The following is a 15,454-nucleotide window of genomic DNA, read 5'->3' as shown; positions in this document are numbered from 1 at the left end:
TGTTCTAGCACAAATGCCCAGTGGTTACCTCCTGGTTGTTTGAGGTGGCGTTTGTCCGCAGGATGTTTTTGTTGGTGCCCTTACTGTCTCTGTTGATTTTTAAATGCTGCTTTTTCTCAGTGCCCCCACCTAAAAAAAGCCCCTGTGTTCAGTCTACACTTCTTTTTCCTCAGTCCCGCCAGCTACCCAACTGCCTGTTGGCCCCCTGGTTTTGCTCCCACTGCTGCAAACCCCCCAACGCGATCCAAAAGCCGACCCTCTTTCCCTCTTGCTTCCTCCCCGTCGGTGCTGTGCGTGACAGTAGCTCACTGAGAAGTGGAAATGAGACTAGTAAACAATGATTAGCTCCAGAGCCAGAGCAGCCTGGTCTGCCATTGGTCCTGCCCCCACCCACTAGCACATGCAGTGTATATAATAACCCCCCTTTACACACACACACACACACTGCTCTCAGCTAGAGTCAACGCCAGGTCAGGGGCAGCCTCTCACTGCCAGGTTACAAGAGGTAATCACAGGCAAACACAGCAGCCACACGCAAAATGCACACATGACACTTCCCCCTCCCATGGACTCCCCAACACCCTACCACCCTCTTCCCCAGCCACAAACCTGGCTCTAATTAGTGTGATGGGGATGCAAGTGGCCACATGTGTGCAAGGAGCAGACTCAGGCAACGAGGGAGGAGGAGGAGGAGAAGGAGGGGCGGGTTTCCCCCCCATAGGAATATAGACGAAGCAGTCATCCCCACTGCAGGGTATTCAAAGACATTGCTATGGCTCTGGTTAACCCAGGAATCATTGTGGAGGATTTGGGTCTTAGCCACGCCACATTTCAAAAGACAAATGCCTTCCGGGCTCGGAAATAGCAGAACTCGATATCTGTAAATGCCTTTTTGTAGGACAATTAACATGGAAGAATGACACATTTCCTGTTTGTTTACATCATTTAGGCATGATGTATACAACACAGTTAATTAAAAGCAAAAGTTCTGCAGAAGTGGTATTTATGTGTACATCTAAAGAGTTGGTAAAAGTGGGCCAACTAAACTTCTCTGTGCTATGATGTGATCTCCTCTCTCATGCAAAACTGCAGAATGTATGTGCAGCATAAAATATGATGTTGCCGCAAAGTCAGATATTAATATTTTATGTCTTGTCTGCCCCGAATTATGGTGCCTGTTTATTGTACCAGCCCTAAATGATTGTGTGGGATATTTTAAACATATTGGTGTGCTTATATCCAGCATGTTTCATTTGTTTTCTATTATTTACAAATGATTTACTTAAGTGGCATTATGGTTTTGTTGGCATCACAACTGATGATTAAAAGTGCATTGATAGAAATGTTATTTTAGCTCAGTTATTCAAACTACTGAATATTTTAAAGATTATTGTCGCGTTGAATTATACTAACCCCCCTTTAGAGCCCATTATTAGACAGCTGCATTCATTTAATCCAAGCAACTTTTGGATATCCACTCGCTCAAGTCCACTCAGATCCAAACAAATTATCATTGCATTTAAATCAATCGTCTACAGAGCACAAATTAACTACAACTGGAAACTCTACCAAGAGTTACACCAACCGTTTTAAATTATTTTTTTTGGCACCTAATGAGTCTTCCTCAGGAGAAAAGTAGAAAAAAAGTTGCACATGGACAAATGAAAGCGCCGCCAGTCCTCCAATTAGTAAGACAAATTGGCGCGACACGTTTTCTTCTGCATCGGTCACCAGTTGCTGTGTCTCTGACACAGACATTGCTGACTCTCCTCTCCAGCGGCGCTCGTTCCTGCTGCCTGCACGCTCCCGTTGAGTCTGCTCGCGGACGCGCGCCTCCCCCTCCAAGAACGCTAGGCGGCAGGGAGATAATGTAGTGGGGGTCTGCAGGACTTCCACAATGGGAGGAGTATGAAATGTATCCTGAGCCCTGCCCACTAAAAGCAAAACATATAAGAAGGTGGTGGAAGCTCAAGGCAGACACTCAAAACCTTAAATCATCTGCAAAAAAAACTTTTTATTGATTTTTTTTTCTCTCTCTCTGGGTCCTTATCATAATAAATTCCTAGACTTGGTAAACTTTTCTGACATTTTCATCCTACCCGATATGGGGAAAACAGATTTATTTTTACTCTCCAAACTTAAAAACTACATTTTGAGCACATTTTGAGCCCATAAATTTAAGGTTTCTTTTTTTTTTTTCTTTTTGGAAGAATATTTGTCCTGATGGCGGTGGACACTGACTTTGGCATGAAGAGCAGCAGCATCATGCGAGAATGGAGCGGACAGGTCCAGCCTGCTCTGGTTGCATCTTTTGTCTTCTTCTTCTGCTTGGAAGCCTGCCTGTGGTTCAGGAACCTGAGGCTCAAGAGGAGGCTGCCGGGACCCTTCGCCTGGCCTGTAGTGGGCAACGCCATGCAGCTGGGTCAGATGCCTCACATCACCTTCGCCAGACTAGCCAAGAAATATGGTAACGTGTACCAGATACGGCTAGGTTGCAGTGACATTGTGGTGCTGAACGGAGACAGGGCGATACGTCAGGCTCTCATACAGCACAGCAAGGAGTTTGCAGGCAGGCCAAACTTTCTTTCTTTCCAGATGATCTCTGGAGGCAGGAGCCTAACATTTACTAATTACAGCAAACAGTGGAGGGCACACAGGAAAATTGCACAGTCCAGCCTGAGAGCCTTTTCCTCTGCAAACAGTCAGACCAGGAAAGCCTTTGAGCAGCACGTTATGGCCGAAGCTTTGGAACTGGTGCGGGCCTTCTTGCATCACAGCGCGGATGGACGGTATTTTGACCCTTCTCATGAGTTCACAGTAGCCGCCGCTAACGTCCTGTGCGCGCTTTGCTTCGGGAGGCGATACGGCCACGACGACCTGGAGTTCAGGACAATGTTGACAAGGTTGGCCAAATTTGGTGAGACCGTCGGCGCAGGCAGCTTGGTAGATGTCATGCCCTGGCTGCAGTCCTTCCCCAACCCGGTCCGCAGCATCTACGAAAACTTTAAAAGTCTCAACGAGGAGTTTTTTGCATATGTGACAGATAAAGTGATAGAGCACAGAGAGTCCTTCAGTCCAGATGTGACCCGAGACATGAGTGACGCCATCATCAACGTGATCGAGCACGGAAAAGAGAGCGGACTGACAAAAGACTTTGTAGAAGCGACGGTGACAGATCTAATCGGGGCAGGCCAAGACACAATATCCACCATCATGCAGTGGATCATCCTGGTCCTGGTCAAATATCCAGAGGAGCAAGCTAAGCTACATGACCTCATAGACGAAGTGGTGGGTCCAGACAGACTTCCCTCAACAGAAGATCGCATCCGCTTGGCATACCTGGATGCCTTCATCTACGAGACCATGCGTTTTACCAGCTTCGTCCCGCTCACCATCCCCCATTCCACTACCTGCGATGTCACCATCGAGGGTCTCAACATCCCCAAAGACACAGTGGTCTTCATCAACCAGTGGTCTGTCAACCATGACCCTCTGAAATGGAAGGATCCGCATATATTTGAGCCCTCGCGCTTCCTGAGTGAAAACGGGGCCCTCGATAAAGACATCACCAACAGTGTTATGATTTTCTCAACAGGTAAGCGGCGCTGTATTGGTGACCAGATCGCCAAGGTGGAAGTGTTTTTATTCACGGCGGTCCTGCTGCACCAGTGTAGCTTAGAGAGCGACCCTTCCCAGCCCGTCACTCAGGACTGTTCCTACGGGCTCTCACTGAAGCCCCTCAGGTACTGTGTCAGCGCCAAGCTCAGAGGAAAGTTACTTGACTTGGTTTCCCCAGCGTGAGCGGTATGCACTAAAACTGGGACTTAAAACCAGCAGAGACTTCCCCACACTACCCCACCAGTGACATTTAACAGTGAATATCAGCAAACCTGCACAGAGTTCTGTTGTAAAATGTTACTATTTAATATATTTAAACATGCATTGCTGTTGAGAGTACAGTGTGGAAGCTGTAATGTTAATGAGTAGGAATTCAGGTTAATAGTTTTAATGCAAGAAGTTCTCCATTTTGTACATGTTTATTAAGAGGTAAATGCTAGTTTTGCAAGAGCATGTATGTGTAAGATGTGCACAGGAGCCTAGCCACATCCCACAAATGTCCATTTAAACTAACATTATAATGTAAGCGAATGTTAGTCACTTGTTCTCAATCTTTGACTATATTTAACCTTTGTCACGTCATGCTTTTTCACTGATTTTTTACAAGTTTTGAGCATGACAATACAGTAACAAGTATAAATAAAGTGTAAAGTATAAATGTTATCTATCACACTATCTACTGTAATCAAAAGTATGTGAACGCATGAAATGAAGAGTGGTGATGGAAGGGAAAAGAAAACTTGGAAAGTGAAGAGGAAGTCTTTCATCAAGGAGCATCCATCAGAAAAAATATGCAGACACTTTTTTTTTTGTGCGCCAAGTGTTTCCCCGAGCGCCGCACGCCAAACCTCGTTCCCAACAGTACACACATTGCAGATGTTTTTTTTCTTCCAAGAGGCATTATCATCACCATGTTTGTTTACAAGGTTTTCAAAGCTACACGGATGTTCCTGCGCCCTCTTTATTCCTGCACGCTCAGTGCATGTTTTTTTTGTTTTGCAACCAACTCCTCAGCTGGGCTTCGTGTGTTGGCCTTATATGATGAAATAAGCTATATCTGAAAAAAGTATTAACAATAAAAACTGTCAACAATGTGTTGTTTTCTGAGTCTGGATTTGATTTTATGTTATTCTTTGTGATTAGATTAAGGCCCACAATACTAGCGCATCTCTGACTTCCACATCAAGTGAGGTTTTTTGTCGGCCATACTATCACACATGTGGCAGCAATATGAAGCCACCATTGTTTGTCATTACTTGTTGTTTTTGGGCGAAACAAACCTTGATTTGAGGCTGCATATCACCAAACCACAAGCTAATGAGTTTTTAAGTTGCACAAGCACTCACATCCACACATGCTTGAGTCCTGTGTTCTCAAATCGGTTTGCTCTATAAAGACAGAATTGAAACAAATGCATCACTTGGGAAACATTTGTTGTTTATTTTAGCATGAACAGTAATATATGATCATATATTTTACCTTTATATATCCTGCATAATTGATTAATTAGGGGTAATAAACATGATCATTAATGATACATATTATCAAACCTTGAATCAGTCGTACAATATACATTTACAGGACATCATTTAAAAGAAAAATACCTTCCATTCTACGTGTTTATCTTGCACACAGACCATAAATATCTAGATCTTGGCAACATGGCCTATGAAGTATCTCCTCTGCTGCATATTCTACAAGGGATGCTCGTGGAAGGAGGCCTAAGTAGGACGAAGGTCTGCAAACTGTGGTCAAAATGGGAGGGGAGAAACCATATTGAAAAAAACCTGAGTTGCGGACCCCTCCCACCGTTGAGACGCATATAAGGGAAGGTTTGAATCTGCTTTCTTCTAAAGTGGTCATCTGAAGATGAACCGAACCACAGCTAACAGCTCAGCCTAATCGAGATATCGTCATTAGCCTACTTTGGAGGGGCTGCCAAACTAGGAGTTCTTCTTGAAGTCCTTTATTTTTATCAATCGTGATAAATGACCACATACCAGAAAGACCTTGGATTGGGACTATATTAACTCAAGTTCAACTTCTCGGAATTATTTAAAGCTTTGAGTTGATCAAATTTTTTGGAACAAACAAATAAGGGACAACACTATGGCTCAAGTTGACGCTGAGTTTGCTGTGAAGAGCAGCGGCATTACCAGAGAATGGAGTGGCCAGCTCCAGCCTGCTCTGGTTGCATCTTTTATTTTTCTTATGTGTCTGGAGGCCTGTCTGTGGATGAGGAACCTCCGGCGCAAGAGAAAGCTGCCGGGACCCTTCGCATGGCCCGTTGTGGGGAATGCTATGCAGCTGGGTCAGATGCCTCACATCACCTTCGCCAAACTAGCCAAGAAATATGGTAACGTATACCAGATACGGCTAGGTTGCAGTGACATTGTTGTGCTGAACGGAGACAGGGCGATACGTCAGGCCCTGATACAGCACAGCAAGGAGTTTGCCGGCAGACCGGACTTTGTGTCTTTTCAGTGCGTGTCAGGAGGGAAAAGTATGACTTTTACTAATTACAGCAAAGAGTGGAAGATGCACAGAAAAGTTGCTCAGTCAACGATCAGAGCGTTCTCATCTGCCAACAGCCAAACCAAAAAAGCATTTGAGCGGCAAATTGTGGCCGAAGCTAAGGAACTGGTTGAGATTTTCTTCAAACTCGGCTCTCATGCCCAGTATTTCAACCCCACTCATGAGCTGACAGTAGCTGCAGCTAATGTAATTTGTGCCTTGTGTTTCGGAAAACGTTACGGACACGATGATGCCGAGTTCCGAGCCTTGTTACAGAGGGTACATAAGTTTGGAGAGACTGTTGGAGCTGGCAGCTTGGTGGATGTGATGCCGTGGCTTCAGTCTTTCCCCAATCCTGTCCGCAGTGTTTTCAAGAACTTCAAAAACATTAACAAGGAGTTTTTTGGGTTTGTCCAGAATAAAGTGGAAGAGCACAGAAATACGTTTGATCCAGAGGTAACCCGGGATATGAGTGATGCCATCATCAGTGTCATTGACAAGACTGAGAGCGAGAACGGTCTCACTAAAGGTTACACTGAAGGGACGGTGTCCGATCTCATCGGTGCAGGTCTGGATACTGTTTCCACTGCTCTAGAATGGATCCTGCTACTCCTGGTGAAACACCCTAAAATTCAAACAGAGCTTCATCAGCTCATTGACACGGTGGTGGGGCCAAACAGGCTGCCCTCTGTGGATGACAGAGGTCCACTGGCATACCTGGATGCCTTCATCTATGAAACAATGCGATTCACCAGTTTTGTGCCGCTTACAATCCCCCACTCAACAACCTCAGACGTCACCATTGAGGGTCACCGCATTCCAAAAGACACGGTGGTCTTCATCAATCAATGGTCCATCAATCATGACCCCCTGAAGTGGGAGGACCCGCACATCTTTGACCCCTCACGCTTCATTGATGAAAACGGCTCCCTAGACAAGGATCTCACTAACAATGTTATGATCTTCTCTGCGGGGAAAAGAAGATGCATTGGAGACCAAATTGCCAAGGTGGAGATCTTCTTGTTCTCTGCGATCCTTCTTCAGCAATGTCACTTTGAAAAATGCCCTGATAAAGACGTGTCCCTCAATTGTTCTTATGGTTTAACACTAAAGCCTTTAGATTTCAACATAACTGCCAAACGCAGGAGAGAGACACTTCTTGCTCAATAAAACAGAACTATCATAAGTACTATTTGTACTATTATTTTATTATTTGTCCCAAAGCTGATTTGTATGCATGTATGTATTATTTTACTTTTATTTTAAAATGCTCTTCCACATTTGAAAAATCAGAGCAAATAAACATTATGTGATATAATATATACACGAGCAATGTGAATGTACATGTACATGTATGTACTTGCGGGTCTTTATATACCTTAATACCGCAGAGTACAGAGTTTTTGAAGTAATCTGCGCCTGGCAGATCATATGAAATTATTTTTGTTTAAAACAGCATGCAGTGTGTGGTGCATTATATTCTAGAATTATATGAATAAACATATTCAAGTAATATCTGTAAAGGTGTGATTATGTTTGTAAAAAAAAAAAAAGAAGGAATCTCATTGAATTGTGAAGGTGTACTCGTTTATCATATTATGGTCTAAACCAGGGGTCACCAACCTTTTTGAAACCAAGAGCTACTTCTTGGGTACTGATTAATGCGAAGGGCTACCAGTTTGATACACACTTAAATAAATTGCCAGAAATAGCCAATTTGCTCAATTTACCTTTAACTCTATGTTATTATTAATTATTAATGATATTTATCTTTGTGGAAACACTGATCATCTTAATGATTTCTCACAATGAATATATATAGAAACAGATAAATATCAATATGCAACACTTTATTTTTATATTTTCTCTAAGTGCACATTTTTCAAATTGAACATTTTCAAATGATCACTTCTAAGACAGTCTTGTGAAATCACAATATCCCATTTTAACTGGCTAGCCACTAACATTTTCTAACAAATCATAAATTACTTTGCACCATGTTTTTACAAATAATAACTCATGTAAAATACAAAAGTCAACTCTAAAATGTTTAAATAAATCATGCCACACTTTGAACTGGACACCAAAACTGTTATCTGTTTCTTTGTCAGTTAGTGAAGACCAAGTCTTTAAAATATTTTCTTGGATTTTCAAATTCTATTTGAGTTTTGTCTCTCTTAGAATTAAAAATGTCGAGCAAAGCGAGACCAGCTTGCTAGTAAATAAATAAAATTAAAAAAATAGAGGCAGCTCACTGGTAAGTGCTGCTATTTGAGCTATTTTTAGAACAGGCCAGCGGGCTACTCATCTGGTCCTTACGGGCGACCTGGTGCCCGCGGGCACCGTGTTGGTGACCCCTGGTCTAAACTATTTCAGACATGTTAGTTAAAGTAATCACTCAATACCACATTACCTGAGAAGAGAGCTGTAATTACCATATATAAACCCTATTTTTTTATAATAAACTTGACAAATATGTACTGTGGTGTTGGACTAAAACCTCACAGGTAAAATAAAGAATTACACAAACTCACAGGTGAACGTGTGGTGTGTCAGCGGAAGCGGCGAGTATAAAAAAAGGCCAGTGAGGTCAAAGAGCTATTAATAGCACTCAAAGTCTGGTCTCAGTGCTGCTGTAAAAGATTAATATGGGCTACTGGCCCGTGTCGCTCTTGCCCTGAACCCTTACCAAGCAGGCCGTGACTCACTACATCAGCCATTCATTAATGTTTAACGCAGGTCTTTGTGTACTTTCAACAGCAATGATTGTTTTGGGTTTAGTAAATAATCAAACAAATTGACAGGCTACTGTCAGGCCTCATTTAATGATTAAGTGAATGTTTTATTCTTGGAAAGTACTAGTTGAAATATTGCAAAGATTGCTGAATAAATAAATAACACAATTACAATAGTGGTCCAGTCCCAACATGTTTCAAATCCACTAAATCATCTGAAGTTGTGTGACAAATCGCTACTCCATCCTTGATTGGCTTCTGGAAGTTATCCCAACTAATGATTACAATCATTTGATAAAACTGTACGATTACTCTTAGCTGACTTTTGAAGCTTTATTACATTCCACTATAATTTGTTGTTGTTGTAGAGGGTAACCTAAACTGACAGCCATCTTTTTAAATTGTGCATGTTTATCTAATGTTGCTACATTCATGTCCATGGATATTGTCATTCATACATTTTATTATATTGTCAGGACATTGAATCGGTCGCAACTAGACTGTTCAGATTAAGGCTGTCTGTTGAATAGTCAAAAATTTCAATTGCAGGAGGATGGAGTCTGATTCAACTATCAACCACACAGTTGAATCCGTGGGAGAGAGGCGATTCAAGTACAAGCTGAGACCCATACCTGTACAGCAGCTGTGTTGGGAGGGAGAATGAATTGCAATCATCATGTCTTCTTTAAAATGTGTAAAAAAAAGTCTAGTGTGTAGATAAAAACAGACAAACATTGTTACTGTACATGCAGGAAGTGGTTTATTGGATGAGGCAAATACAATTCATATTTTCTTCTGACAATATCTTTATATTCAAAATATTTGATTCTGAATTACCTGAATATTATAACATGCATGCTACTACATTGATCAGAATACAAGACTTTCTTTTTTTACTAGAAAAATGTCTGAAAAAGATGGGTTGTCTTATGCAAGGGGTGTCCTAACCTTTTGACGAGGGCACCATGTTGGGCAAGAAAAATGTGTCAGTGTGTTTCCACACGTGATCGCCGAGCGCAATGACATAATTCTGCATAGTGGTTTAAAACCAAATTGAAGAATGAAGTTTTTCAAAAGAAAATAAACATGCAAAAATACAGCACAACCTGCTTCTGATCGTGACGGCACTAGAATACGAAGTAAAAACGATAAAACATTGTATATTAAGTGAATATGAAAGTCCGACTCCTACCTTGTTAACTTGCAATTACCCACTATGCTTTGTAGTAGCATTAGATGGGTGTTATTATGAGATGTTTATTGTGCTTTTATAATGTCCACGTGGTTCAGTGGACATGTTACTTGGTGTTGCACAGTTATGTTGACTTGTGTTGTTTTTGAGTATATGTGTTGGGAGTTTTTTATTTACACCACAGGTGAGAAAGTTTATCTGCAATACTGTATACAAGTCTATTCTCCAGCATTCTTCATGTAGCACAGATAGTCAAAGATTAACTTAATTAACCTATGCACAATCGAGCAAATGTATATTGAAATGTAATCTTACATCAAGTTAATCAAAAGTAGTTATAGACATCAAGTGTGCCAGATTGAAGATGCTACATACATATATACTATCATTTTGATCAGGGGTGCCAAACTCATTTTAGATCGGGGGCCACATGAAGAAAAATCTACTCCCGAGTGGGCCAGACTGGTAAAATCACGGCACGATAACTTAAAAATAAAGACAACTTCAGATTGTTTTCTTTGTTTAAAAATAGAACAAGCACATTCTGAAAATGTACAAATCATAATGTTGTTGAGGGTTTTTTACACTTACATGTTGCGGTTAATAGTATTCTATCTTTATTTGTCGTTATTTATATTTTCTGAATAAATTATGTGATAATGTTTATCAGCATGTGATAATGTTTATCAGCCAACTCATTGGTGTTCATTTTTAATCTACCAAGATATCAAAATCTAATTATTTATTGCTTGGTACTTGACACATGCTAACCATTTTAGATAATTTTACAGCCGTACAATTATCTATTAATTATTCGTTATTTATGTAGTTTACTCATTTTCCTCGACTGATGTACTAACATCATGTGGTTTATTTTGTACATATGTTGCATCATATACAAAGATACAAAGAATTGCTATTGCAACATCCAGTGGACACATTTAGTACAGCTGTTTCTTTCATTCAAAGATGTCAGGTTAATTGGTATACCGGTACTTAATACTTATTTCAGGTTCATTTTTATACTTGGCAAACTCATCCCGCGGGCCGGATAAAACCTGTTAGCGGGCCTGATCCGGCCTTTGGGCCGTACGTTATTATTATTTTCAAATGCAAAACTTGATGGATATGTCTCATATTCAGCATCATATATATTTTCTATACGTGCATACCATGAGGTGGCGCCACACAAGTTCTCCCTAAGCGAGTCAGAGAGCTTTTCATCCTGTCACTCACATGAAGCTGAAACCTGCAGAGGTGTAGCCCCGACACACAGATCCAGCTGGGAAATGTGTCTCAAAGGTTGGGCAAGTTAGCAAATTACAGAGGACAAGTTACGATGCCTTCGGCTGCTGCCCAGCTCACATCGCACCCGACCTCTATGACCCCTGCTATCGATCCGTTGTGGTGAAGAAGGAGCTGAGCCGGAAGGCAAAGCTCTCAATTTACCGGTCGATCTACGTTTCCATCCTCACCTATGGTCATGAGCTTTGGGTTATGACCGAAAGGACAAGATCACGGGTACAAGCGGCCAAAATGAGTTTCCTCCGCCGTGTGGCGGGGCTCTCCCTTAGAGATAGGGTGAGAAGCTCTGTCATCCGGGGGGAGCTCAAAGTAAAGCCGCTGCTCCTCCACATGGAGAGGAGCCAGATGAGGTGGTTTGGGCATCTGGTCAGGATGCCACCCGAACGCCTCCTTAGGGAGGTGTTTAGGGCACGTCCGACCGGTAGGAGGCCGCGGGGAAGACCCAGGACACGTTGGGAAGACTATGTCTCCCGGCTGGCCTGGGAACGCCTCGGGGTCCCACAGGAAGAGCTGGACGAAGTGGCTGGGGAGAGGAAAGTCTGGGCTTCCCTGCTTAGGCTGCTGCCCCCGCGACCCGACCTCAGATAAGCGGAAGAAGATGGATGGATGGATGGAAGTTACGATGCCAATTTTAAGATAAGAAACTACTGTCGAGCAGCTAAGAAATGTGGTATTCTTTTTTTATGGCAATCCACAGGTTTTCCTTTTACTGACATGATTTTAAAAAGATAGTGAAAAATAATTTTTGTCTGTAATTTTGTCTTAAAAGATTGTGTCAGTGCCGTGTTTATTGCAGCCTTTATTGAGCTCTAATATTCCACAAACTGACCATGCATTTCTTGGTACTTCAAAATGAAAATGAGTGATGACTCACAATTGCAACATGTTACAGCAGCTAATGTTACACTTGCCCCAACGTTTGTCCGATTTCCAATAACATTTCAACTAGAGATGTCCGATAATGGCTTTTTGCCGATATTGTCCAACTCTTTAATTACCGATACCGATATCAACCGATACCGATATCAACCGATATATACCGTATTTTCCGCACCATTAGCCGCACCTAAAAACCACAAATTTACTCAAAAGCTGACAGTGCGGCTTTTAACCCGGTGCGCTTTATATATGGATAAATATTAAGATTCATTTTCATAAAGTTTCGTTCTCGCAACTTCGGTAAACAGCAGCCATCTTTTTTCCCGGTAGAACAGGAAGCGCTTCTTCTTCTGCGCAAGCAACCGCCAAGGTAAGCACCCGCCCCCATAGAACAGGAAGCGCTTCTTCTTCTACTGTAAGCAACCACCCGCCCCCGGAAGAAGAAGAAGCGCGCGGTGCATGCTGGGATATGTGACGTTTCATTTCCATTTGTGTGTTTATGTAAAGACCCCAAAATGGCTCCTATTAAGTGTGTTGTCTGTCTAATTATAAATAATGCAGACGAGGCGTGTTAACTGAGTTCTCAACGTTTACTCACAGCGTGCTCATAACCACATTCTAACTGCCAGCATACAACAACGCTTCTCAGGGCTACCGCGCATGCTCGTAACTATCGTTGCATGCTGGGTAGTGTAGTTGTTATATTTGCTAGCTCATAACATCACATTAAGAGACACGCTTACGCGCTTAATTCAATACTCGCCGTCATTCCGGGTGGATTGACAAAAGACCTCCAGCCGCTAGATATTGGTGTCAACAGGGCATTCGAAGCTAGACTGCTAACTGCGTGGAAACAGTGGATGACAGAAGGCGAACACACCTTCACTAAGACAGGCAGACAGCGCCAGACGACGCCAACATCTGCCAGTGGATCGTAAATGCCTGGGCAGATATTTCAGTCACAACTGTGGTCCGAGCTTTCCGGAAGGCAGGATTCACAGAACTGCTGGACAACAGTGACACTGACTCCGATGACTTCGACGAGACGGAACCGGCCATTTTGGATCCCACATTTGCCCAACTTTTCAATTCGGACACCGAAGACGAAGAATTCGAGGGATTTACGAATGAAGAATAACTTCAGAAAGTGAGCGCTATGTTTATTTTTGTGTGTTGTGACATTAACGTTCGAGCAACATTATGTTGCTTATTGCTCTGCGCTATTTTGAATTTTACTATGTTTGTGATTGCACATTTGCGTACATTTTGGGAGTGAACAGAGTTGTTAGAACGCTGGTTTTTAATATATTATTAAAGTTTGACTGACCTATCTGACTGTTTTTTTGACATTCCCTTTAGCGCAGCGTAGGCGCGGCTTATAGTCCGGGGCGGCTTATAGGTGGACAAAGTTTTGAAATATGCCATTCATTGAAGGTGCGGCTAATAACCCGGGGCGGCTTATAGTGCGGAAAATACGGTACAGTCGTGGAATTAACACATTATTATGCCTAATTTGGACAACCAGGTATGGTGAGGATAAGGTACTTTAAAAATAATAATAATAATAATAATAATAATAAAATAAGATAAATAAATTAAAAACATTTTTTGAATAAAAAAGAAAGTAAAACAATATAAAAACAGTTACATAGAAACTAGTAATTAATGAAAATTAGTCAAATTAACTGTTAAAGGTTAGTACTATTAGTGGACCAGCAGCAAGCACAATCATGTGTGCTTACGGACTGTATCCCTTGCAGACTGTATTGATATATATTGATATATAATGTAGGAACCAGAATATTAATAACAGAAAGAAACAACCCTTTTGTGTGAATGAGTGTAAATGGGGGAGGGAGGTTGTTTGGGTTGGTGCACTAATTGTAAGTGTATCTTGTGTTTTTTTATGTTGATTTAATAAAAAATAAAATAAGAAAAAACGATACCGATAATAACAAAACGATACCGATAATTTCCGATATTACATTTTAACGCATTTATCGGTCGATAATATCGGCAGGCGGATATTATCGGACATCTCTAATTTCAACATTGTAGTCATGCAAGTCCACAAAATAGTTTTCTCTTGATTGACTGAGGTGCTAATAGCTTCCATCCCACTTTGTTTAGTCTAAGAAACCTCAAAGCATCAACTACTCCAAATTTGTCCTGACTTCAAGTTTAGTAGATCAATATTAGTCCAAATGTGGGACCGTGGTTTATCATCCTCATCATAACTTGGGCTCTTTTATCTCCACATGGAGGCTTGTTTTGACTGGGTTCCTACACACTAAGCTGGCTGAAGACATTCTGTGCACTCCATCACTGTCTCTCTCTTTGCTCTGACACCGCAAGGACCTCAGAGGGAGGAACGGGCAAGCCAACCTCCCCCGGTTCCAACTTCCCCAAACATCCATGAAATTTGTCCGGCTGAAAGACTCTCTTTCACCTTCTGAGTTTTGCTCCACACACTCCCCCGGAGCTTTTGACCTGCTGAATGTGAGAAAAACAAAATATGTACAGGCTGAAAGTTTTGATCACGGGGGTTATTCACATGCTGCACGTACACACAAAGCCACAGAGAAAAATCCCACACGCTTTCGTCCGCTGACACCAACGCAACTCGGCTGTCAGAGCTCTGCCAATTGTTTTTTTACCATGCAAGCTGGAGACATTTCTAGATGACACACAGTGGGGTAGAGTTATTTCTTCTTCTTCTACTGGAACACATGCGGAAAATTGCGTCTGCGTATTGGCTGGTGTCAGTCTTTCCAACAAGGCTGCCCTCAACACCAACTTACTCACCGCAACTTTACTTTTTATCCAAATTGTTGCAGACAAAAAATACCGCTGTCATTCAGTGTGTTCCAACCCACAAAAGCATAAACATCAAAACAGAATGAATCATTTTTTTTTGCAAAGAAAAAAAGGCCTCTGTAAATATTTTCCTTAGAATAACAGGAATAAATAGTCTCACAATTTAAAAAGTAAAAATGGAGTCATGCAATCATCAATGCATCGCACGGTAATATTGCAATAATTAAAGTTAAAGTTAAAGTACCAATGATTGTCACACACACACTAGGTGTGGTGAAATGTGTCCTCTGCATTTGACCCATCCCGTTGTTCACCCCCTGAGAGGTGAGGGGAGCAGTGGGCAGCAGCGGTGCCGCGCCCGGGAATCATTTTTGGTGATTTATGATTACCCAGT

The 15,454-nt window shown here is 41.9% G+C and overlaps 2 pseudogenes; both read left to right on the top strand.

Moving 5' to 3' along the window:
• The first annotated feature begins 1,994 nt into the window (after window positions 1-1,994).
• LOC133611688 (cytochrome P450 1B1 pseudogene) lies at window positions 1,995-4,712 on the top strand (annotated as a pseudogene).
• Window positions 4,713-5,487: 775 nt separating this feature from the next.
• On the top strand, window positions 5,488-7,645 carry LOC133611296 (cytochrome P450 1B1 pseudogene; annotated as a pseudogene).
• The last annotated feature ends 7,809 nt before the right edge of the window (window positions 7,646-15,454 follow it).

This window comes from Nerophis lumbriciformis, linkage group LG08, assembly GCF_033978685.3.
Source record: "Nerophis lumbriciformis linkage group LG08, RoL_Nlum_v2.1, whole genome shotgun sequence".
NCBI lineage: Eukaryota > Metazoa > Chordata > Actinopteri > Syngnathiformes > Syngnathidae > Nerophis > Nerophis lumbriciformis.
Note: the sequence above shows the minus strand (reverse complement) of the source record. Positions and strands in the feature narration are given on the sequence as shown.